General features: G+C 42.6%; 1 protein-coding gene across 1 annotated transcript in view; it reads left to right on the forward strand.

The window, feature by feature from the left end:
- The first annotated feature begins 17720 nt into the window (after window positions 1-17720).
- plxna3 (plexin A3) overlaps window positions 17721-23805 on the forward strand; it is a 128249-nt gene continuing 122164 nt past the window's right edge. The window contains exon 1 of the mRNA XM_036532639.1: window positions 17721-17883. The gene's annotated coding sequence lies outside the window, so the exon portion shown is untranslated. The remainder of the gene's footprint in view (window positions 17884-23805) is intronic.

Below are 23805 nucleotides of genomic sequence, written 5' to 3' on the forward strand. Positions count from 1 at the left end.
ACATGCAAAATGTGGTCACACACAAAAAATTGTTTGTGTTATCTGGAGGAAAGAGCAAATACACGTGCATTCATTCATGTACACACATCAACCTACAGGCACATATTCCTTCCTACACTCATACATGCATACACACAAACGCACTTAAACCCAAGCGGAAATTGTTTTCTAAACAAACTTATTTTTAAGAGCACCCCTTAAATATATACATATCTATGCTGTAAGTCACAGAAATGCTAAAATGCTCTTCTTTCTCCCTCTATTTTTGTGAGCAATGCATGTTTTTGCATATACAGCATTCAGTCGTTGACATTAAAATTGCTAAAAATGCAGCAAACCGTTGTATAAATGATTTTCCTGCATTGCAGATGCACTTGGTGGTAAAGGTTATCTGCAAAGGCAGAAAGCAAAGTCACACTATGGAAATAGACACAGAACAAAGCAAAAAAAAAAAGTCTATTTCAAAATAAAATACAGAGCGGTTCTGCAACAGCATGTGTGCTGAATAAGGCTGGAGGTACAATCCCTAAGCACCGCTCACCTGTGTGCACAGCAGTGCTGATGGTCACGGCCATACTGTTAAATTCTCCTTTCTTTCCAAGGAGCCCGCAGTGGCCCTGAGGTCACTGCCTGGGGGGGAGGGGGGGGCTGAGGGGGGGACTCAACCCCCTGGCACCCTGCCTCCCCAAGCTTTTCCCCCAGCGAAAATGGCGAAACACATTGAATTTACATTTAACTACACTAAACTCTGCTCTGTTTGGACTCTGTTTGGACACTTTCTCATCCAGCTTTCATGTACTGCTTTTCTCTTTATTCTGTCCAAAGTGTTAATACCCCAGTGTGTTAAAATACTGTTTCTGTCGTGACCGTAGGCGCCCAACTATTTTCCAGTTGCCCCTTGATTGTTTATGAAGGGGTCAGGGAATTATTTTCCCATTTTTCCCAGTGTGGCATTAATGTTTTTTGGGGGTTTATTATTATTCCCACTGGAATAAAACACACACTGTGAAGTAGTGTGTGCCGATGCGGCTGTAATTTGCGCTGTAAAAAAGAAAGATTAATTGCTTGATTGATTCGTTGCTGTATTATTGAGTGTGGGCGGAGAAAGAAAGGATAACACCGCAAATGAAGCCCCTTTAAAAAGCAGAGTATTGGAGCCGGCCAGGAATCCTCCACCACCAGATCCCTGTGTGTCCTTATTATTAATGGTGAGTATCAGGGCATGTGTAATTAACAGACTGTACTGTGTATGTGGTTACTGTTACAACCCAAGACCCAAGGGCAGAAAATACACAGGCCTAGACGGACTCTTGCTAGCCTGCACTCCGTTAGCCTAGGGGATTCCGTAGCCGCCCTACCTGAGCTTCGGTTGTAACCTAAGCTAATGTGTGCTTTAACGTGGACGTCAGTATGGGCGAATCTAATGTTGAAGGTGTAGCACTGAGGGGAAAAGGTGAGCTTACCTCCACCTGGGCAAACACTGGGCCCGCTCCTTGGTGTGACGCCAGAGTCGGCCACCCCTCACTCCTTGTTGTGGGTCGTTCAGGTTTTTTATTTATTTATTTATTTATTTATTTATTATTATTATTATTATTATTATTATTATTAAGGTCGGTTAGCCGAGAGTCCAATCACGGTGACACACGGGAAACAAAACAAACGGGTCAAACAACTGAGGAGTCCTTCACCCGAACTCCCGTCTCAGCTTCTCCTCGGGACTCCACCCCCTTTGCCCTTTGACACCACTACCCTCTTTATCCATTTCCTTCCAGGAGGCAAACTTCACCCTGCCCCCCAGTGCATGAGGTGTGATACTGGAAGTGTGGTGTCTAAGCTAAGGTGCATCCCTATCTGTAATAGTTACCCTGTGTGTAAATGTGCTTCACTGTCAGGATGCTTTGAGGATCACCTGTTGCTCAAGGCTGGTGTGAATGATGGAGACCAGAGGTACCAGGGTTTGAGATGAGCGTGTGTAATTTGAACTAAACCTCCTTCATCTGATTCCCCATCTGTTCTGGCCAGGACTCTCTCCCTGAGACATCCATTTCACAGAAAGACAAGGGCCAGGAGGGCAGAAGAAAGAACCTCTTTTGTTCAAGTTAGATTTCATAGATAGAAAACAACATCATCCTTGACTTAATCTGTTTCATCTTAACTGGCATGCATATACAGCTTTTTTTGCATGGTGCAGCATGTGTTTGTGTTTGGATTGTGAATTGTGTGTGTGTGTGTGTGTGTGTGTGTATGCATATCTGTTGTGGGGGGCTGAGAGTGAACTGTAGAAACGAGGCTGTGAGGTGTGGTATTTTGGCTTCAGATTAGAAAGCAGTGTTTTTTGAGGCAGTTTAGCTGTAGGGCCTGGGAGTAATGGCTAGGAGTGGAAGACTGTGATGACGGGCGAAGGGGAGGAGGTTTGGATGGATGACAATCGCTGTAAGACAGGGGGAGAGGCAGAGAGGCTGGTTTCAATTACAGAACTGGCTGGGACTATGGCCCAGTAGTTTGGCTGTAGTGGAAAAAGGCAAAAGTTTAATATTTGCAATGAAATTCAACTAAACAACTTGTTTCTCACGTAACGTAGCAGGGGGATTCTATCATTATTTAATCATTAAAGCAAATATTATCCAAGGCTACAGAAACCATAATGGATTTCTTTCTATACATATCTCCTGTGTAAATATTTTAATGAGTAAAATTGTAACATAGAGTAGCAATGCATCACATCTATGAAAAATGATAACATTTCTTTGTGGGAAGTGAGAAGTGTAATGAACAAAAAATCCATTAGCAGGATATGCTAAGATTAGGTTTCCTCCTGAACATAATGACTATTGTTTGTTGTGCTATTCCTTTGCATTGTCACAACACACAACAAAACTAACTGACGTTTGACTTGTGAGCGACTCTCTCTTTCTCCCTCTTTCCTTGTGTTTCTTTTTCCATGCTCACCCTAATACAGGGTTGATCGGTCTCATCTGGTCCCTGAAAAAAAAAAAAAAAAAACTCTCTGAGTTTATCACCTCATTTGTGAGTACCCCAAGGGTCTGCTTTGTGTCCCCTCCTGTTTTCCCTCTCTTGTATGTTTGCTTTTATAATCAGTGATAAATGCTTTGTGACTTTGCCAGGATATGGGTGTTTACTAAATGACTAATAGTTATAATGCTGATAGTAATGACAACAGATAAGGGTGTAGAGTGTAGGGAAATCAGGATATCAGTCCTTCGAGTTTAGCATGTGGATTTCCTCAGCAATGCTCTCTAGGGCTTTGGGTCAGGGCTGATATATTAACACTCACTGCTTCTATGATTGCCGCAAAGGATTCTGGGAAGTGCAGGCAGGTCCCGTGGTTAGAACAGTAAAGTTTCCCTTCCTCCGTCCCCAAAAAACACACCCATATGCCATACACTCCCTGTCTCTTCTCCATTCTCTCTCTCTCTCTCTCTGTCTCTGACCACAAAGTACAGCTCTTTCTGAAATAGCAAGTGTGGGGGATGGCGGAGGGGGGGGGCAGACAGGGAGGGGAGGGGGGAGAGGGGAGCCCTGCGTGGCAGTGGCTTTTTTGACACAGCTCAAAGTCTGGGTGTTGGCTGAAAGAGTGGAGAAGAGACCACAGGCACGCCTGGAGCAGGAACCCAAGTGGAAAGACCTCTGTTTGGGCAAACAGCAGCTGCCTGCTCTAAACTGCTGCACGCTCAGCTCATCCAGCCAACAGTGGAGGGCCCCACGGAAACCAGCTCGGGAGCGACGTGGAGGTCACTGTGCAGGCGAGTGTGCGGCACGTTCAAAGTCTGCTCCATAGGGCCACATTTCAACATGAACATAACATTTGTTTAGGTTCTGAAGCTTCATGTAGCCTCACCCAACCTCAGGTTTGGTTTTTTTCTCCCACCCTTTCCATGTCCTTCATCATTGTCATCAAAATTACTTACAGTTACTGCGTATAGAGAGAATTTTCATATTTTTGCCATGTTTTTTATTTACCTGTAAATAGGGGCCTCCTGTGTGGCTCAGACAGTGTAGCCACTTGTTCTTAGCGTGGGCCACCCCAAGCTGTATGCTGGTGTTTGAAACCAGCCATGTCACCTGTAGACAATGACCTGGAGTCCACAGCAGCAGTAGAAAGCTAATTCCTGGGATGGGATGGGTAGATGGAAAGCTCATCGATCTGCTCAGGTGTCTGTGAGGTAGTTAGAGAGCATCTGGGGATGGCCCTATTCTCTGCCTCCTGGTGCATTGTGGGACTTGTAGTCTGAGCAGTTCATTCGGTCTGCATGTGTATCAATGGATTGAACTGCTTGCCCTACACTTCCGTTCGGGTGCAGGGGTTGTCATGGTTTCCTGTTCAAGTGGTGGTCGCAAGCAGTTAGGTAGAGAAAAGTGGAGGAAAAAACACAGATCACAGAGATCACACTGTAGACACTGTGGTGTGCCTCATAGATCATTTTCTTTCTGAATGAAATTTAGGAAGCAGATTATTTAGAGTCAAAACATGTTCATGTACGTTCATGTCCTTCTTGTTATTCATAAATGTGGGCACAACATCCCAAACATAACCCGATTCATGGCAGATTCTCCAGTGTGAAGATGTTGCATGGATATTTTCTATAAGATTGTTTTCTCAAAATGACACAGACGTTTCCTGAGGGATTTAAGTGACATTCCCATCAGCCATTGTCTTTTTTGACCTTCAGCGAAAAAAAAAGGTTAAAGACAAATGGTCTTATGGGACCAGCCCTCTGCAGCACTTAGAGGACCAGCCTCATGGGGCTCTTATGGGCCATGCCTATTAAACCTTAAGTTTACCATGCGAACTCTCATAACAGTGGCAGAGCTCATAGATATATGAATTATATAAGCCTTGCCGATTCTAGGGGCCGTACCGAAGGCACTCACGAACCCCCCCCAACCCCATATGCTCTGCAAAGCATCAGCTCGCCGCATACTGTAGCCGAACAGCAAGGTGCCAAGTGGCACGAGAGTCTGCCAGCTGATTCGGGCGTCTCGAGGCGATGCCAGTCCCCATATCTCAATTACAAACACGGAAGCCTGGCTCCCTGTCGTCGGACAGCTGGGCTCCTCAACACTGTCAGGGGTGCAGCCAAAACAGCTCACTCCATCCCCCCCCCCCCCCCCCCCCCCCCCCGCAGATCTCTGAAGCGTCTCCGTGTAGCAGAGATGGACACGGACCCGCTTAATTCTGCACACGCAAAAGCTTCAGCTTCTCGCAGGAACGTGCTGTACGGGACGCCTTTGACGACAAAAGTGACAATGTCATTTTGCACGGATTGTCCAAATGAAAGGCGCCATTAAATCAGACATGATAGGGTTGCTTTTTGAGAGTTTTGCGCAGTCTGTTGGTGGGCACCACATGATACTGTAAAGCACTGTACATATGGAGAGGCAGAGCACGTCAAAAACACTTTGTATCAGATTCAATGTGCAATAATAACCAAATGCTGTGCAATGTAATGGACTACCACAATGTGGGTCAAAGTACTTATGTCTGTATCTTTAGTACTGGCTGCTTGGTTTGCCGTGAGTCACTTGCTCCCTTCCAAAAACAATGGTAAACAATGCTTATTTTCAGAAGACTGAAGCTCATGGAGAGGTCAGATGTGTCAGACATTCCCGCCCCCATTCTCTCTCCACCCAGTCGGGGGCGAGCTGGCGGGTCCGGGTCGAGCGCCGCACGGCGAACAGACCCCGTCCGTACCGCATGGCCGCATGGCAACAGGGTTGCCATGTTAAAGACACGGACGCGCAAACCGCGCCAAGCATTTGCCTAGCCCGACACCCGGGCCCTCTCCTGTCCAAACCCTTCTGCAGTGACAGCAGTTCAGTGGGAAGTGGCTGCATATCATTGTCACCAACCTATGACTCCGTGCCCAGAAGCTCATCATCTCCAACATGTTTTTTTTATTTTACATGGAGAAAACCAAACGGACGGGTCGTCAGTTGAAGGCATGTTGCAGATCTGAACCTGTGGACAGCATCCTGCGAACATATATGCCCTCCATTTAGAAGGATGCTAACTCCAAGCCGGTGAAAAAACTTTGCGGGGGTTTTTTTGCCATGGCCAAACGCCCATTGTTTCTCTAGCAGGCCGAATCTATCGCAAACGAAACTTAATGAGATTTATCGTAACAAATGCAACGGATCATGTATTTCCGAGTTTTACACGGGTTTGTTTCACATATTTTACATTTTCTGAATGTGTCAGAGATTTCATGAACATAATTACTCATTTTCACATGAATAAATACAAAATCCAGACACAAGTTGCTAGGTGACGAGGAAGTCTCAGCATGTGCGTTAATTCACAAGGGTACAAGAAAGCCCGTATAGAACAACATCGTAAATCATGTGCTAAAAGGATATTCCATCTCTGCTTTCAGCTGAAATGGGTCCTAAAAGCAGCTTCCCTGGTCAGCTGGTAAGATATGTGACGGAGAATTGTATGTACAAGAACAGAACATTAGTCCATTAGTTAACCACATGTGGCACAATTTTAAACAGTCACTTTTTGCTCTAATTCACTTTCACTTCATGCAGAGATGATTTCCTCCCTTTTAAGCATTGATTAATCATATTTTAATTTATTACCAACCTTATGGCAAAACCAGCCATGAAATCCAGCTACCCTATGGAAACTGTGTTTCTGTTATTCTTTCTTCTTCTTCTATTTTTTGGGTTTTAGTAACAAAATTCCCCCTCTCCGTTTTCAGTCTTTTTATGAATATGATACTGATTGAATATGAATATGATTTGATTAGATCATGATTTAAATCTGGCTTTATAATGAGTTTTAAACGGTAACTGTGCCATAAGCTGGGTTCTCTTGCTCAGCACAGGAAGCCAAACGAACAGGAGAAATTGAAGACAGAAAATCAGCACGGCATTTTGGGATTACTGAAATGGCCTTTCCCTATTAGAGTACTACACCTACTAGAACAGCATGAATGCTGCTCTTATTAGGGGGTGCAGCACAAATTATTGTTGCCTAGCAACCCTTTCAGTGAAATTTTATACATTTATTCTTTATACAATGAGGTCAAAGAAAAAAAATAACAATGAAGACCTTAAAACCCAATGTAGTTCAAAAGACTATACTAAAAGGCTGTTCAGTATCATATATGAGATGGGTTTAGAAGATACTCATTATTAGATAATATTTCTATGAACTGTTCCATATTTAACACAAGCTGCCATTTTATTTTTGTTTATTTGCACTAAACCAAACATTTATTTTTCTACTGTATGATTCAGAACTTTAATTAGATCGTACTGTGAGTTATAATGAGTGATATTATATCTACAAAAAGTCCATAATTATAGTATGGGCCTATTTAAATTTTTGTTTCGCTCAGATGGACAGCATTCTTGGTTTGTTGCAAACAAATGGTAAGTACTGTGTTTCTCATGACCTCATGGTTTAAAGATTTGTTTTGTCAAACGTTTGCTGTGATTTTGGGATGCCGGAAGATGACAAAGCAAACAGACAGATCGAAAGGCGAAAAAGGTCCAGTGATACCGAGTCGAGAGGCTTCACAGAGCCGAGCCAACAGCTCTGCTTTAACTAGAAGCTGCTTGAGTTACTTGGCTCCGCTAGTTGGGTTTGCTTCTTCCCCACCTCTTTCTCTGTGGTCTCTGGAAAAAGAAGGGGGTGCTTTTTCTGTGGTCAGGACCCTTCGAAAAAACACACATAACTTTGCAGACAGCTGCAGTGGCTTATAAGCGCCAGATGTGCGGATCATGGGAGTTTAGCGGCAGCGCGGAGGAACGTCCAGCCCAGCGAGAGGCCGCAGCCGCCAGCCGTCAGCAGAGAGAGAGCCGCATTGTCATGCATGCTGCAGGCCTTTTTACGGTGACTTGAGCAAATTAAAGAGGAATTAGCATCAATTTTCATGTGGATGCCTTCCCCAGTAAAACTGGGGTTGCGCTGAAAGTGTTGCCGTTTTTTTTTCTTCCTCCATACACTTTTATGACTGTTATTTTATATTCAATTGTGTTTTATGACGGTAAACTTTTGATAGTACTTTTGAAGTGAGATGTGTCTCACAGCAGGGAGAGTTGTGTGGGTTTACCCATAACAGCATCAGGGTTGTAGCACAATACAGGCTCCTGGCGATTTGAGTAATTGAGCCGAATTACACCAATAAGATCTAAGCTGGGACATTTCGGTAAAGAAACAACAGTTCTGTTTTTCAGTTTCTACATTTCCACATTTTGTGTGGGCATCATCACTACTGATGTACCAGTGCTGAGGTCTGACTGTTGTGCCATTGAAAGACTTATGTGTTAGAAAGTATTCAGCCCATTCAAATCAATTACATTCAATTGCACTTGCACTGTGTTGGTTCTGAAGTACATAAAAGTATGTAAGCATACAAATGATCAGAGATACATATACATATATGAACTTCAAATTGATCCAAGGTTATCTGTATCTAGAGAAAACAAAAGAGGAAATGGTTGCCAGGAATAGTCTTAATTCCTGAAGCAAATATTTAGTTGGCAGCTTTATAAGGAGTGGCAACATCGTGTGTGCTTGCTTAATATGTCAGAAAAAAAGTCAGCCTTGCAACATTACAATTCACTGCACCATTTCTATTTACACTGGCTGAAAAACCAATTAAGCAACGACAACTCTGCACCCCTCTATATACTCTGTTGTGTACCGTGTGGTCCCCCCATCTATATACCCGTCCATAGGGGTGGCCCAGGATGTGTATTCCTGCTGACTTTTTAGAATATCAACCGTAAAAGATGGTAGGAACAGGGTTAGATAATCTGAATAACCTCCCCACCTCTTCTCATCTCACCCGCAACTCATTACCAGCGGGATAGGCTAAAACAGCTTATCGCGTGTTTCCCGGGAAAGATACGTCTCTGCCGGCGCTCCGTTATAAATATGTCGGGATTGTGTTTTTCCGGTTCAAGGAGCACCTATCTGTGACATTAATATGTATGAACGTATTCCTAGAAGGAAAACGGAGGCGGAAAGACACATGTGCCCAGGCTACCAGAACCTTGTTTCTATTGGTCAGGAACCTTTGCCTCAGCCACTGTGAGAAGAAACGATGCAATGGAGGGGAAAGAGAATGAAACCGTTCAACACAATCTGTAAAATATGTGTAGCATGTCTTTAAGGTGCACTAGGACTATCATGCTGAAATGTTGTATCGACTAAAATCAACTTTTCTGGCAGACCGTCCCTGTTTTTGGGTGCAGTGGCCTTAGGGGTAACAGGAAGATTTGTCAGACGCATTACACATGGGAGGGGAAATGCAATGCTTTGGGTATTGTGACCATTTAAGCACATCCATTATGCAAGCATATGATATGAATTCTATCCACTGCACAAGATAAATATCCATACAAAACAAGATGCATGTGAAAATTACTGCCATGTATATCAATAACTCACATTATTTTGTTGTGGGCTATCTGTTATTGATTTGCAGACTTCTGGTTTAGAAATCATTCCAGTCGCTCATCAAGAGTAAGGCTCCTGGTAAGCGATAATTGGCATGCAAATGGTTCTTGTGTGAGAAATTGAATTGTCTTCCTTGGCTTCCAGTCTGCGTTGTTGAATAATGCAAGGAGGAGCAGCGGGCTGAGCCATCGGTTGTGAGTTCACATCCCCAGGGTGATTCTTTTACTGAATCTGCGGACAAAGCACTCATTCGCTCCACTAAAACCCCACCTGTATAAATGTGTAACAGGTATGGTGCATGAGGGATACGTGTATCCGCATTAATGACATGACCACAAGTCTGCTGAGGAGCAAAAACACTGTGCTTTCGTTAGTTAAAATATGAACCGTGGTAATAAAGAAAAGATGATTAAGACACTTCAGGGTGACAACAAAAAGACAGGGTTGGAAAAGGTCATATTCAGTCGTCAAAAGCATGAAGAGCCAGTGAAATAGGCAGCTTCGGCCCCAGAGATAAATTAGAGGTTGAGAGAAGTGCCATACTGCTTAAAGAGGTGTGTCTTCGGGAGATAGGCAGAAGTAATAAAAGATGGCATAGTTTATTCCACCCTGGGGAGCCGGGGAGGAGGAATATTAAATTTTAGAAATGAATGAATGAAAAGATCACAGAGCTTTTTGTAAGGGAAAAGTATAATATTTCAGGGACAAGAGGGGGTGGTAGGAATTAGGAAATGAAAATAGAATTTAGGTACAGCTGGAAGCAGGCTCGTTAACAACAACAGCAAAAAAGATAACCTGATTCAGAATGAAAGTACAGCGTGACACAGAGACAGGTATACAAGTGAGCAGTGGAACAGCATGAGGCAGAAGTATGTAGGAAAGATGTCAACTCTAACAAACATAATTGAGAAATAATTGATGAATATGTGGAGGTCAAGGAGTTCTGTGGAACACATACCGAGAGAGGGAAAATGATCTGCAAATGTCTCATCAGAAAAAAAGTGACAAAAGGGAGTGACATAAGGAACATATTGAAAGAAGCACGGGGAAATATTTTTCGGAGAAACCTCAGAATTTTAGCAGGGGGAGAAGAGGAATGGTTGATGGACGTTGGGACATTGGGAAGTAAATAAAAAAGACAAGAAGGAGCAGGATGTGGAAACAGGTGATATTAGGAGATTTGAATACGATGGGTCGCAAGCCACTGTAGGAATGCATCTTGGAGTGAATATTTGATGGACAAGTAAGAGCAATCCTCTATTCTGATATTAATGGCACGTCTTAAAGTATAGTTTAAGATTTTAATAAATCTGCATTTATTGGTTATTTCTTTATTCTTCTACTCAGTGTGGTTTGGCAATATGTTGCCAAGATTAACAACACCAATCCATTTGCAAGGGCATACAGACAAACTCATTAACTTGACCACTTCCCCCTTGCAGCCACTGGGAGGCAACAGAGGCTGGCAAGGGGGGAGGGGGGGGGGTACAGAGATCCCTCTACACCATGCTCAACATTCAGTGGTCTGCTGTGTTAAAGCAACTTAAATACCATGTATTCTTATCAACCATATTTTAAAAACAATCCACCCCTTAAAACATTTTAACAGACTGTCTCACAAAACCGTTTTTGAGAGTGTTAATTTTGGAATGTAGAGCACAATATGGCATGGAAGATGGTGATGATCACGACTGTTCTGGCCTATCAGTTACGCGGTTGTAAGAAGGGCATGATCTGGATTCTGTAACCATTCGTCAGCTGCTTAATCTCAAACATTTGCTGCACCCGGCAGAATGGGTGCTCGGTGCGTGCTGTAAATCTGTCCTTGATGAGCGCAGTTTCGTGTTTAAAAAAAAAAAAAAAAAAAAACGCAATCTCAATAAACAAACCGTCGGGCGATATGCCTCTGCGGTGGGGACACGCCTTCGACATGCCCTCCACAGGAAGCATGACGTGGGGCGCCGCCCGGGAGCAGAGAGGCCAGGGCGGAACACGGGCGAGGGCTCCATTTTCAAAAGAACCCGCAAGCACTCTTTTCATCTGCCATGGAGGTTCACTCCCCCACTCTCCTCTCCCTCTCCCTCCCGGTCCTCCAGACTTCGGGTTGGGAGAGCAACGCCATCCTCTGAGCGCAAGATGTGGTCGGGGAACCGAGGCGGGGGGGGGGGGGGGCTTAGGGGGGAAAGGCCATCTTCCTCAAGTGGCTTCAATTAGGGAGGCGCACAATTACAGAGGGCGCGCTCGACGGACGAACGGGGCCAAGCTTGAATTGTGCCGGATTACAGGGAGCCACGACAGCCCCAGCATATGCGTCCCCTCCCCACCTCCGCGCCACGGTTTATTTTAGGAAGTCTACCCCCGGTTTTGTGTTTAGACGGCTCTGCTGCAATCCCAGCCCCAACACCCTCCAGTGGCTCCACTGCCATCTTGCCAAATGTTCAAAGCCCGTAATCATAAGCATGCATGCTCTGTCCGTACAGAGCTTTTTGAGCACGCAGGCTGTTCCGCAAAACAAATCGAAAATCATCCATAACCAGGTCGACCGGAACCTGCGCCTGCAGTTCAGGCCGCTGTGAGGGGCTCAGTGACTTCATACTTTACATTTATTTTTTTAAGATCACTACCAACATTATTAGCTAAGCCCACTACTAGTTAATGATGATGCTTATATTACCTCAGCTGGATATGTGCATGTTCACTGCAGACGGGGGAATTGCAAGTGTCATTTTTTCCAAACAGGCAATTATTGGCGACACGATTTGAATAAGTGGATTGCTTTGCTGCTTGCGAGTGGATTGCATCAAACTTTATTACCGCTGAATGACAGAGGGCTCCCTTAATATGTCCTGACTCCAGCAAATAAGACAGGGCCCTTTTGGATGAATAATATTTTCATTGCATTTAATTTGGTTTATATTTTGTCCACAGACGCCAAGTTCACATATTTATAGGCTGAGAGGGAACGTGGGAGGGAGAGAGGGATCTATACTTATGGCACTTATGTTTAATGCATGATCTTATTTCCTGTTTTAAAAATGTAGGTAAACTCCACCTTATACAGTCATTTTGCAAGCTTTGTACAGTTTCATTCCAGTTTGAATATGCTCTCTCTCTCTCTCTCTCTCTCTCTCTCTCTCTCTGTCTCTTGCTCTCTCTCGCTTTCTTCCTGTGTGTGCGCACTGGAATGTCATAATTAAAAGGTTTGTAATCCTTGCATTGAATCTGAAATTGAAACCCCATTATTTTGCCCTTATTTGGACAGCAGGATATGACTCATAAAAAACTCCCCTTTGGAAAAGCAAGACCTTCTTTAAAAAGCATAGGAAAAAGTACGGATCAGATAAGAAAGTGTCCATGTGCCGATTAAATGTGAAACTGTCACCTTAGGATGATTTACATGATTCTTTTATCTCCTTATGTACGTTTCTCCAAATAGTTTTCAAAGCAAACCCAATCAATAGATTAGACTTGCCAGAAGTGGTAACAAGCCACTCACAGCCTTGCTTCCTGTCCTGACATTGTTGGATTAAAAGAGTTTTCTCAAACGTTTTGTGACAGCCACCAGGAGCACTGTGTTTGCTTATTTTAGAATATTTTATATAGCAGAGTTTCTTTGCAGTGGTTACAGGGGAGCATGGAAGAAAGGAAAATCGAAAAGAGAGTGAACTGTCTCATCAGGAAGCAAACGGCCTGGTGCTGGTTTATTACCCAAAAGGTAACAACACAGCTATCTAGTAGCACCGGGGGAGGGGCACATAAAAATCTCCATCAAATTTGTACATAAACTCATATCATATTTACATTGAATGAGCATAGTGCCTTCTGCTGGTAATGCTGCCGATAACCGAAGCCCTTTCAACTTCAGCTAATGCAGAAATCTCAGCTATGGCTCAGCCCGAGCTCTTCATTTACCTTGCCAGCGGCATTAATCAGGTGTCCTGGAGAGGTTCTGTCCCTGCTCATTACCCTCTCTCTGTTGGAGTATCCCAATGCTACACTTCATTCTCTCTACACCTGCTCTCTGGGTCCGCTCATTGATTTCCATGGCTTCCCCAATCACTTCTTTGCAAACGAGCCAGTTATTTTTGTCCCTTTTTCTTTCCTTTCCCATTTCATTCCTAACTTCTATTTCTGATTTAGACATATCTGTGGAATGTATCCCATGTGCCTACCTATCATTGCCACTCCAGGTCTGACTTCTTATATTTTTGAATCCCTCTTTTTCTGGGCATCACCCCCTCTCTGGAGTCCATCACTCTTTCCCCTTCAGCCAAACAAACCTGGGGGTTATTCCAAACTGCTTTGTGCCTTTCCCTAAACGAATGTCTTCTTTGGCCCACCCTTGCTGTTCATGTTCATGTAAGGGAGCCAAAATTCATTCCTCTTCACCTCCTCATATTCCACCCCCACCCGCCCCAACCCCCCCAACCCCACTTTGCCTCACTTGCTGTCCCTTTTGTACCTCAAGTCCTCTTTAAAAATCGAGTTCTTTCTCTCCGATTTGTCTTCTCTCCCGCCTGTACCTCTCCACTGCTCTGTGCACTTCATTGACTCACTGATGTTGTGTTTATTCCCTTCAAAAACCCCCATTCTTGCTTACTGCTATGTTAACCTGCCTCTATTTATTTTCAGTGTATCATTTTTCCTACACTCCCTCCAATCTTCAGCGGGCACATGATTATCCTTTTGTTTTGACATTTCTGACTGTAGGTCTCTCTCTCTCTCTGTCTCTATGCTCCGGTACCCCAGTGGTAAAATGAACTGCCCACCCACCAACCTGAACTAAACTGAGCACTCTCTCATTATTCTGCCTATACCTTTCACTGTCTAAAGATCCACCTCTTTAAAGAAAATGTCTGCATCTCTCCTTCTGTTTTTTTGTGCCCCAGATGCCTTTAACTGATATAAATTAGATATGCAATATGTGTGGCTCTGATAACCCAACCCTCCTTTATTTATTGTGATACTTTCATATCCTAAGGTCTGGTTACGAAGTTGTTCATTGTGTTTCCCTTTTAGCAGAATATAGTGGTAGTAGTAGCAGAAGGAGCAGATATACTGAGAGTACATTACTGACATAATGTGAAATATTGCAAGAAACCATAAGATGGTAGTGCAATTCAGCAAAAGATAATGACCACACATAGAGTATTCCTGCCTCCTGCACAAGGAGGAAGAAATTTTCAGTTATGTCCTTGTCGCATGTGCATTGTGCACTTGCAGAGCTCAGCAAAGGCTCCCCTCTTGCTCATTCTTTACCCATTAATTAATTGCAACTTAATTTAATTGTTGCCATCTGTAGGATTTCCTTGTGTCACCACTATAAATGAAACACTTTTCCTGCAGACCACTGAGTAAGACTGGCGGACTTTGATTGATTGTGCAATCGATTGATCAGCTGGACAAACTGATTAAGCACTCCTGCTACTGGGACTGTGAGAAGGCATTCCTTTAGAAGAAATACTCAATGATTCAAGCAACTAAAGAAGTGGAGGAAGAAAAAGGCTGAATTAATTTAGCTGATTACAATTTCCTGTATTTTTGAGTTACTGTCGTTTATTGGAATAAATAGCCTAGGCAATCTGTAAAAGGATGAACAGTAATGTATAGTGGTGAGATGGTTCAAGAAAAATAAGAATTGTTGGATGAGAAAACTATCCAATATTTCAGTGAGGTAGATTTTCATTTTATTATTCATAGTATAATAATGTTCACTTAACAATTGGATAAACTTGTGAATTCACACATTAAATCTGGTGTACATTATTCTGAACAATTATATTGCTGTTGAAAAATTAAACTCACTGATATATGAGGCTAGGTAATTCATATTAAATCATAAACAGTGTTGAGCTACACACAGATTAAATTTTATATGTTACCCTTGTGATTTTTTATTCAAAGTTATAAAAATACATACAAGTTAATTTTCCAATCCTGTCTGTACCATGTCAGAGATGGTACTGTGAGATTCCAAGATCAGAGAGGAAGGTATCACACGTCTCACCTGGGATTATGAAAATGTTTACAGCAAGTACTTGTCAGTGAATTGGTGGCTTAAAAATATCTAGACGTCTTTTTGAAGAGACCGATTAGCTGTCAATCAGGATTACAGTACTGAGCACAATAAACGCTTTTCAATGGTGTCCCTTCACATTGAAAAGCAAGGGAGATACGCATCTTGTTATCAACACGTCTTTGACTATATTCTCTGCTTCTCCTGCAGAACACTACTTATGACCACTGTAGCTTCATAATGTAATTCTTTTTGATAGGGTTGCTCTTCTGATCTCCTTCCTAATGATACTAATGATATTAATATTGAGAAAATGTCTTCATTCTTGCACACACAAGTCACATTGGCCGTGTGTGTGACGCATATACACTTTTTACTCATACATATCAGTCCCAAATAGTGAACATTGTTTTGACCTTTGCGGGCCATAGTGTACATGGCATAGTGTTACTTGCTCCAGCACATGGCAGCTTAGAATGTCTGCAATGCTGTAAAACAATATTACAAATGCCACACAAATATATTTCACTTGAGCAGTCTGAATGTTTGGAGATCCATGTAAAATATGTGCTGGCAAGGTCATGTGTGAGTGTGAGTGTGAGTGTGTGTGTGTGTGTGTGTGTGTGTGTGTGTGTGTGTGTGTGTGTGTGTCTTTTAGTATACTAAACATCCCAACATCTAATGGACATCCCCAAAAATGTAACATGTATGTATGTAACATTTCTGTCATTGAACCATATGTATCATGTCCAGATAACTTATTTCTTAAAATCCAGTTATACAAATAGGAAAGAGTTGAGATGCACATCAGCAACAATGCTTTTTCACCTTGGACATCTGACCATGGGGTCAAAATTTACTTTTTATGACAACATACAATTCAGTCAAAGACTTAATGTGAGTCAACCAGTCACCTTGCATGAATGAGGTGGGACACTAGGTAAGTTGTTTGGATTCAGCTGCAATTGCAATGGCTTGATCAGACGTTTTGTCTTACCCCAACCTATCACTCTATGGGCTAAACATTTTCCAGAAGTCATTACAGATCCAGATCCACACTGAGGCTTTCAGAGTTGTTATTTTTGCAGGACTGATTCATCAACACCAAAATGATCATGAACATTCCTTACAGAAATAGTTCCGTGGTTCATCTTTTAAAAATAGTCCCTGCAACAGTCATGAGCAATATAAAAAATGAATAAATGATGTTTTTCTGTTCCGTTATTGTATCTTACTAGTCTACTCCGTTACTGTCATGTGCTTTCGGTAAACATTGACAATGCGTTGTAACGAAGAGTACCACATAAATCACTTTGGAACAACGCTCCCATAAATGACTTAGAGTGAAAGGCATTCAGTATTCCAATAAAATTATTAAGGGACGCTTATTATTTTACTTAGGCTATTTATTTAGTTTGTTTCGTCGTATGAAAACGGACGCCAGTTAGCCGACGCTTGCAGTGGCATCATACTACGGCACCAGCGCTTTTCAGCGTTACAAATGGTACTGACTTGGAACGATTATGAAGCATCGGGTACACCTTTTACAGAGCGGGCGGTCTAACAAAAATGGGCAGCGAGCTGGCTTGCATACGATTCAGAGCAGGCAGTGCTTTAGTCCAGTCACAAGCACGGGTGTAGATGCAGCCAGATTTGTATTTTGCCACTCAAAACGTTCTTCCGACCGATTTAACACGCGAGTGCGCGCTCACGCACACACGTTTTTGCTACATGTCTTTTAGCTTTACATATTCAGGCACGCAGAATGAGGAGTTGGATAAACGCGCTGCGAGCGTGACAAAGAGAAAAATTCCGACACTATATTTCGCGTTAATCAGTTAGCTGTCGGGTTAAAAGAAACACCCTCACTACAATTATCAACCTTGTAGGCTTTAAAATTGAAATCTCTGCTTTCTGGCCATCACCGTCCGCCTTGAGAAATCCAACCTTTTTCTCCAACATCTGGGGTTGGTCGAAAAATACTTGATTAATGACGGGACAATACCATTTACAAAAAATGGGGTTTTCGCGGACACGTGCAACATAATGTTATGTACTGTGTTTACTTGTATGAATTTATTCCGGGGTTTTGTCATTTTAAATGTATTCTAAAACACTTTTTTAGACATGGATTGTGATTCCTCTAAAATACATGGATGTGATGTCATTTCGGTGTCGTGTAAAACCCCTTCGTTAATAGTGGTACTTTCCGTATTTAAAGGGGTAGTTACTCCCCGAGTCTCGCTCCTGAAGAAAGCAAGACTGTTTCTTAAGGGTTTGGCAACCACAATGCAATTGCAGCGGTGAGCGCCTTGTGGGCTTCTTTCGAGGATTGTAAGAGTCGTCGCAAAACAGAAACAGTGACCGTAATCAAACAGCCGAAACAGACTCGTGCGTGGATGTGGATGCAACTGTTGCACCTTACGTACAGGTAGGGTTCTGAGCTTTGATTCGACCGTGTTCTAAAAACAATGCTGGGTTGTAGCAATTGATTCCCGGGGTTACAGATAAGTAGCCAGCTAGCTAGCTACTGAGTAGCCAGTGTGTAACCGTTACCAGCAGTAGCTAGCTTTTTCTCACCGTAGCGTTGCCAATATGTGCACCGCTCTCGGGAAGGGTGCACTTGAGCGTATGGCTCGCGCTAAATTGTTAGCTGGCTAGCGAGCTAGTTGGCTGGGTTTGCGCGTAAGCTGGTTGAATTGGGAATTCGTAGCGCTCTATTAAGAACAAAGGGGGCGTTAAAAACAGTATTGGTCTGATAGTGAAACAGGTATCTTTAGTATAAATGCATTCAAGTAAACAACACGCGGAACCGTGCCTTTTTCAAGTCACTATACATTCAGAGATGGACCCAAATAATTATATTGGCTACCAGGCTGGACTGACTTGGCTAGCTAGCGAGCTGTGCACGGTTTGTGTGCATCGCTTAACGGCGATCCTGGAATGGCTAGCTGGATATATCAACGGAGACCTCACCACCCTCTGCATTGTTTCTACATTATGTTTAGACATCTGACACATTTGTAACAGTGCCCTAGCTACTGTGAAATGCTGTCACATGACGGTAAACACATTAAGTTTGAAATAAACCACACACGATCCACCCCTTTTAAACATCGGTATATTGGTAACATGCATTAAGGGAAACGTTTTTAATGGTTCTTGGGGTTTTTTTTCTTCATAAGAAACAGTGATAGGCTTCAATTGACGTGCAGCTTATATTTCAAGCAAACCTCACGAAGGCGAGACTTCTCGGTTGTAGTGATTTTTTTTTTCGTGGGTTTCCCCGTCCATGAAAAAGAAACCTGAGAACTTCACGGAAAGACAAGTCTATCGGACGCTAACGCAAACGCAAAAACGGTAAACGCTTTTACAGGTAAAGACAGACGCTGGCGTTAGCAGACAACAGTAGGCGAAGCGACGCGCAAGGTCCGGAGAGGCTGTTTGTGAGAGCCATAGGTTAATGGGAGTTTGCAATTAACACAGGGCTGACACATGGGCATTACGCCGCTCTGCTAGTTTTCTGCCCCACAAACATCTGCACAAGCAAGTGATACCCCCGTCTAGCTGCTGTCTGGTTGTTTTTACATACACAAACATTGCGCTACACGGACCGGGCGGTCAGTATGAATGCGATGTCAGATCTGCATGGTTTGTTTGATTCGGTATCTGTTCTATGTAAAGTTATATTGATTTATCTGTATTATATGCATATGTGCTCGAGCTACTAGCTATCGTACTAACCTATTTAATGTTTTTGTTCGGTCTGGAACCGGTCAATGCAAAGCGAATGATTTAGCTGACATATATCGTTGAGGTAACTGGGCTCGAACGCAGCGATAGCCAACAGAAATTGCGTTCGGTGGCTTCATTTTTTCCTAAACTTATTTCCAAAGGTTATGTGAAAGGATATTAAATTAATTTAAATTACACAAAGCAGACGGCACCAGATCGGCCTGACATAGCCTCTGAAAGTAGGGATCTATGCAATTGTTTTGGTGTACCCCCTTTGAAATGGTTAGGTGAACTTGTAGCATGTACACCCACAAAAACATGTTGAAAAATGGGAATTATTTGCAATGTAAGAATCATTCATCGGGTAAAATCTAGACATTTTATTTCCCAAGTTTCCTGAGATATGTGCTACACATGTTTCAAAACCAATGCACGTTGTAGGCTCGTAAGCAGCCTGTTCGACAATTGGGCACGGCGAACTGAAACGTTTCTTTTCCCTATCATCAATTCTGTAATTTTTCCACGGGATTTCTGTTCATGGACTGAGCAGCTGTTTAATCTGAATTATGGATTGATGATGCCTGTTACAGGAGCCGAATCGAATGAACCGCTGTGCAGCCTATTTACGCTTCTTTTGCCCGTTTCGTTAACAGTGCAGCGAAAGCAATTTGATTTCGCTGTGATGTTTTCCCATCTGTTTCCGCGCGAGGCCGACTTATTAAGACGTCGTTTCCTATAGCAGAGAGAATAAAATTGATTTTTAAATACTCCTGCTGTAGGCATGGGAGTTGCATGGTTTGACAGCAGCGAGGCGTTGTATTTCACAATACAGTAAGTTGAAGTATGCTTGAAGTACAGACTAAAATTTATATGAGAATAGCAAACCAAAGATACGGGGAATAAGTTGCGCACACATTCACGTGCGCCCCCTCTCAAAGGATTCTTTGTTCAAAGCAAAGGACTTGGTAAAATTAATAAATGAAACGGTTAATTTTGATTGGAGCTTAACTGATTTGACGAGAGCTAATATTACATTTAAAAATCTTTACTAGGCTATTGCTTATCATCTTGTGTTTTTGCATTTATGAAAACAAGACAACAGCAAGCTTTTGAAAATTGAGGTGTGGCAGTCAACAGTGCAGACCATTTGAGACTAGAAAGGTCAGTATGACTACACACATACACATTTTAGTAGTGCTGCAGATTGAAGGAAATATGTTAGCAAAGCCTTTTGCTTCGTTTGATCTTTCGTAGCCTTGTCTGTGTTTGTGTGCTAACTTAGTATTTTGAGAGTGGCAAGAGTGGCAGTGGTTTTAAATATTCATCATAGTGGAATGGCACCTTTCAATGCTCCTCAGCTGTGTCTGAAACATTGAAATCGTAGAATGCTGACAAGGAGTGAATTTTCTTTATATAATGATAACAATGGTGATGTGTATGACAAAGATCTTCTTTATATCTATGAACTCGAAACCTGGGAAAGAATTTGTGCTGTGTGGCTGAAATGCATCTTTGCAGTATCCGTAGAAAAACAATCAGGACATTAACTGTAACGGTCTTTCGTAAAACCTGCAACGCAGTTGAAGGATTTACAAAATAGTCCTGTATGAACTGATAGGCGGGTGTGTTGTTTATCTGAACACTCACTTCCTCAAGCCCTCATATCTTACTTAACACTTAGGAAGTCTTTGATCATGGTTATCTATGGAAGTCTGACCATGTTAACAGGTGGCAGTGCAAGAAACAATGGGAAATTTTACTTCAGTGCCATCAGGTTTATCAAAACAAAAGGAAGCATTACAGATTGCGCCAAGGAAATGTCCCTGTTTTTATTACTGAAATAAAATGGGATTATTGTGCAAATTTGACCATTCTTAGCCCTACCTTGAATTTCTAATTGAACATTAAGGTTTAAACTGCTGTCCTACTGATTTGGTTTTACAGTGTCTGAAATATATATTCAGCATTTTTGATAAGCAGTGCTAGTTTTAGGAAGGAAGAATGTACTCCGGACTTTTTAAAGTTTTCACAATAACAGGGAGCATCATATCCATTTTCCACTGCTGAGCTGGGACCAAGTTAGTTTGCTTAGTTTGAAGTTCTGGTTGGTTTTCCATGGTCTTTGTTTTTGTCATGCTGGTCCATATCCGTTTTACTGTGGTTGCTGGTGCTGGCCATCTAAGCTAAATGTGGCAAGAGTCGGCGAGCTGCGTAGCTGTGTTTTTTCAGTTGGCATCCAGGCTAAACAAGGAGACAAATAGGGAGGGAGAGAGAGGCATGCTGCCATCCCTGACCGCAAACAGCCGATCGGAGCCGCATGGGGGTAATGTTCTGGGGGATAACCTGAGCCTTGTACTGCTGGTGAAGTCCAGGCAATCATCTCCACCTGGTTAGATGGCACCATTTTGTGTGGTGTCCTGCTATACCTCTGGGCGTGGATAATGCAAAGGAAAAGGCAGTTTAGCTGAACGGGGTTAGCCAGCCGTAGCTCCAGCTTGTGCTAGCTGGGTCCCTGCTCCACAGAAAAGGGGTACTAGATTAATGCAAATACAATGACAAATATTGTTTGTGTATTTTTTAAATTCATTTTAGTGTTTTTTTCTGTGTCCTTGTGTGCACAGCTTAATATTACAGCCTTCAGAAAGATCCATGGCATTTGTTTTGATTGATCTTCATTTTTAGACACCACAAAAAATATTTGCCTTGGAGACCTATAGGCATATTGTGCAAATAATTTACAGTCTGTGAACCGTTTTTGAACACACTTCCTCAAAATGTTTTGAGAAAGCAAGTTTGGAGTTTGACCTCAGTGTGCCCCCACTATTTCTTTTCCCCGAAGTGTTACAGATTACTTTCGCTTGGGTAACAACCATTATAGTACAGACAGTATTTTTATATTCATATAATGTATCCATTCGATATGTTTGCAGTAACCTTTTAACTTATAAGTCTGAGCTGAATTCTGATTTGTTGCAGAGCTGGACAGCATTAGTTAATGTCTTGTTTTGGTTTGATAAGCAGCATGATAGCATCTTATACTGGAAGTTCACGATCCCCAAATGATGGTTTTTTGGCACTTGTTGATTGTATCATGTGAGCTGTTTTTGGATCCGGTTCTGGTCTCTGGTTGAGGTGAACCTGATGCACTTTCTTCCAAAAACAAGGCTGTGTGATGTGCCATCCCCTTTTAATTACTCAACTTCTCAGGATCTGTGGTGGACTAAATGTCATGGCTCTTTAGCGTGACCTAATGGTTGAATCTCTTTGTACTGATGATAAGGATGTAAATAATGAATAGTTAAGCTTAGGCAAGTGTTTGTTGGACCCATTTCAGATGTTAGCGAGTATTCTGTTACTCCAACAATAAGCGTTAAGTTCACTACTTCGAACATAATTCATTCATAAAACAAAACCCGCCCCATCTTGTCTTTGCAAATGTAGTGAGTTTATTTTACTAACAACAGGACTATGAAATTAAATTTTGTAGCTTTGTGGATTACCCAGAAGAATGTAAATGTGTAACAGAACAGAAAATTTGCTTTATTGCTTGATTAGTGTCTTCCTCCTTCATGATGGCTGAAGGTTTCTATTCTGAATTATATTGAGACTGATACAGTAAGGTTGGGTAGAAGGTATTATGTGCGAGATCAATGAGAACTGCTACAGAAATAAAACCAGGTTTTACAATCACATAGCCAGAAGATGGAGGTGTGGAGGACACTGTTTACAGTGATTAAATGTATTTTTTTTTTAAGCCCAACCCTTTACAGTGGAAGGCATGTAACAAAATCAAACCGTGCCGACAGAAATTAACTACGGCAGCTTAGGAGGGTCAAAACAGGGAACTGTGCATAAATGTGATTAAATAAATTAGGGCATTATTCATTATTTGATTTTTAAAATGAATTACACAAGTTAACTCCTTGAGATTGACAGCACTACCGTACAGTAAGTCCAAGCTAGAAGAGTGACAATGTCTGATTACTGGTCATCTCTCAGCAGTGCCTTCCACCAGCATTTGGTGTTGCGCTTCCTTATGGTCTTCTCAGTGGGCCACCCGCGTAGCTCTCTCAGATAGAAGGGCTTGCTGTTATCCTAATGAGATCTTTTGTTTGGCCTGGCCTGGGCTAGTGGATTTTTCTTTTCTTACAAAAGGTATGACAGGAAGGGTTTAATGGACGCACCCCGCAGATGCTGGTTCGTATGATAAGGGCCAAAGCACGGACAGTGTGTGTGAGCTGGCCAGCGCTAGGGCAGTCGATTTCACATGCATTAGGCTGTTCTGGGGGGGGGGAGTGTCACCACTGTGATATTTGATGCATTACCAGAGAAGTTAACCATCAAGGGTCAGGAATGTTGGTCAGGGTGGAAAGGAGGGTTGTAAACAGAGGACGTCTGACCCCTGACCCCTGAATCTTACAGGATACGAAACAAGACTAAAACGGCACAAAGAGGAAACAATCAGGTGACCAAAGTTCCCCCTTTTGCGAGGGAAGGAACTCTTCATTACAGAGAGCCTGTCAGCTGACGACTTGACATCCCCAGGGCTCATTTTAGCAGTGGTCATTGCTGTCCTACAGAGCTGTGGGCTCTCCACAGCACATCAGTGTTTCAGATG

Source organism: Megalops cyprinoides, chromosome 7, assembly GCF_013368585.1.
Source record: "Megalops cyprinoides isolate fMegCyp1 chromosome 7, fMegCyp1.pri, whole genome shotgun sequence".
Taxonomy (NCBI): domain Eukaryota; kingdom Metazoa; phylum Chordata; class Actinopteri; order Elopiformes; family Megalopidae; genus Megalops; species Megalops cyprinoides.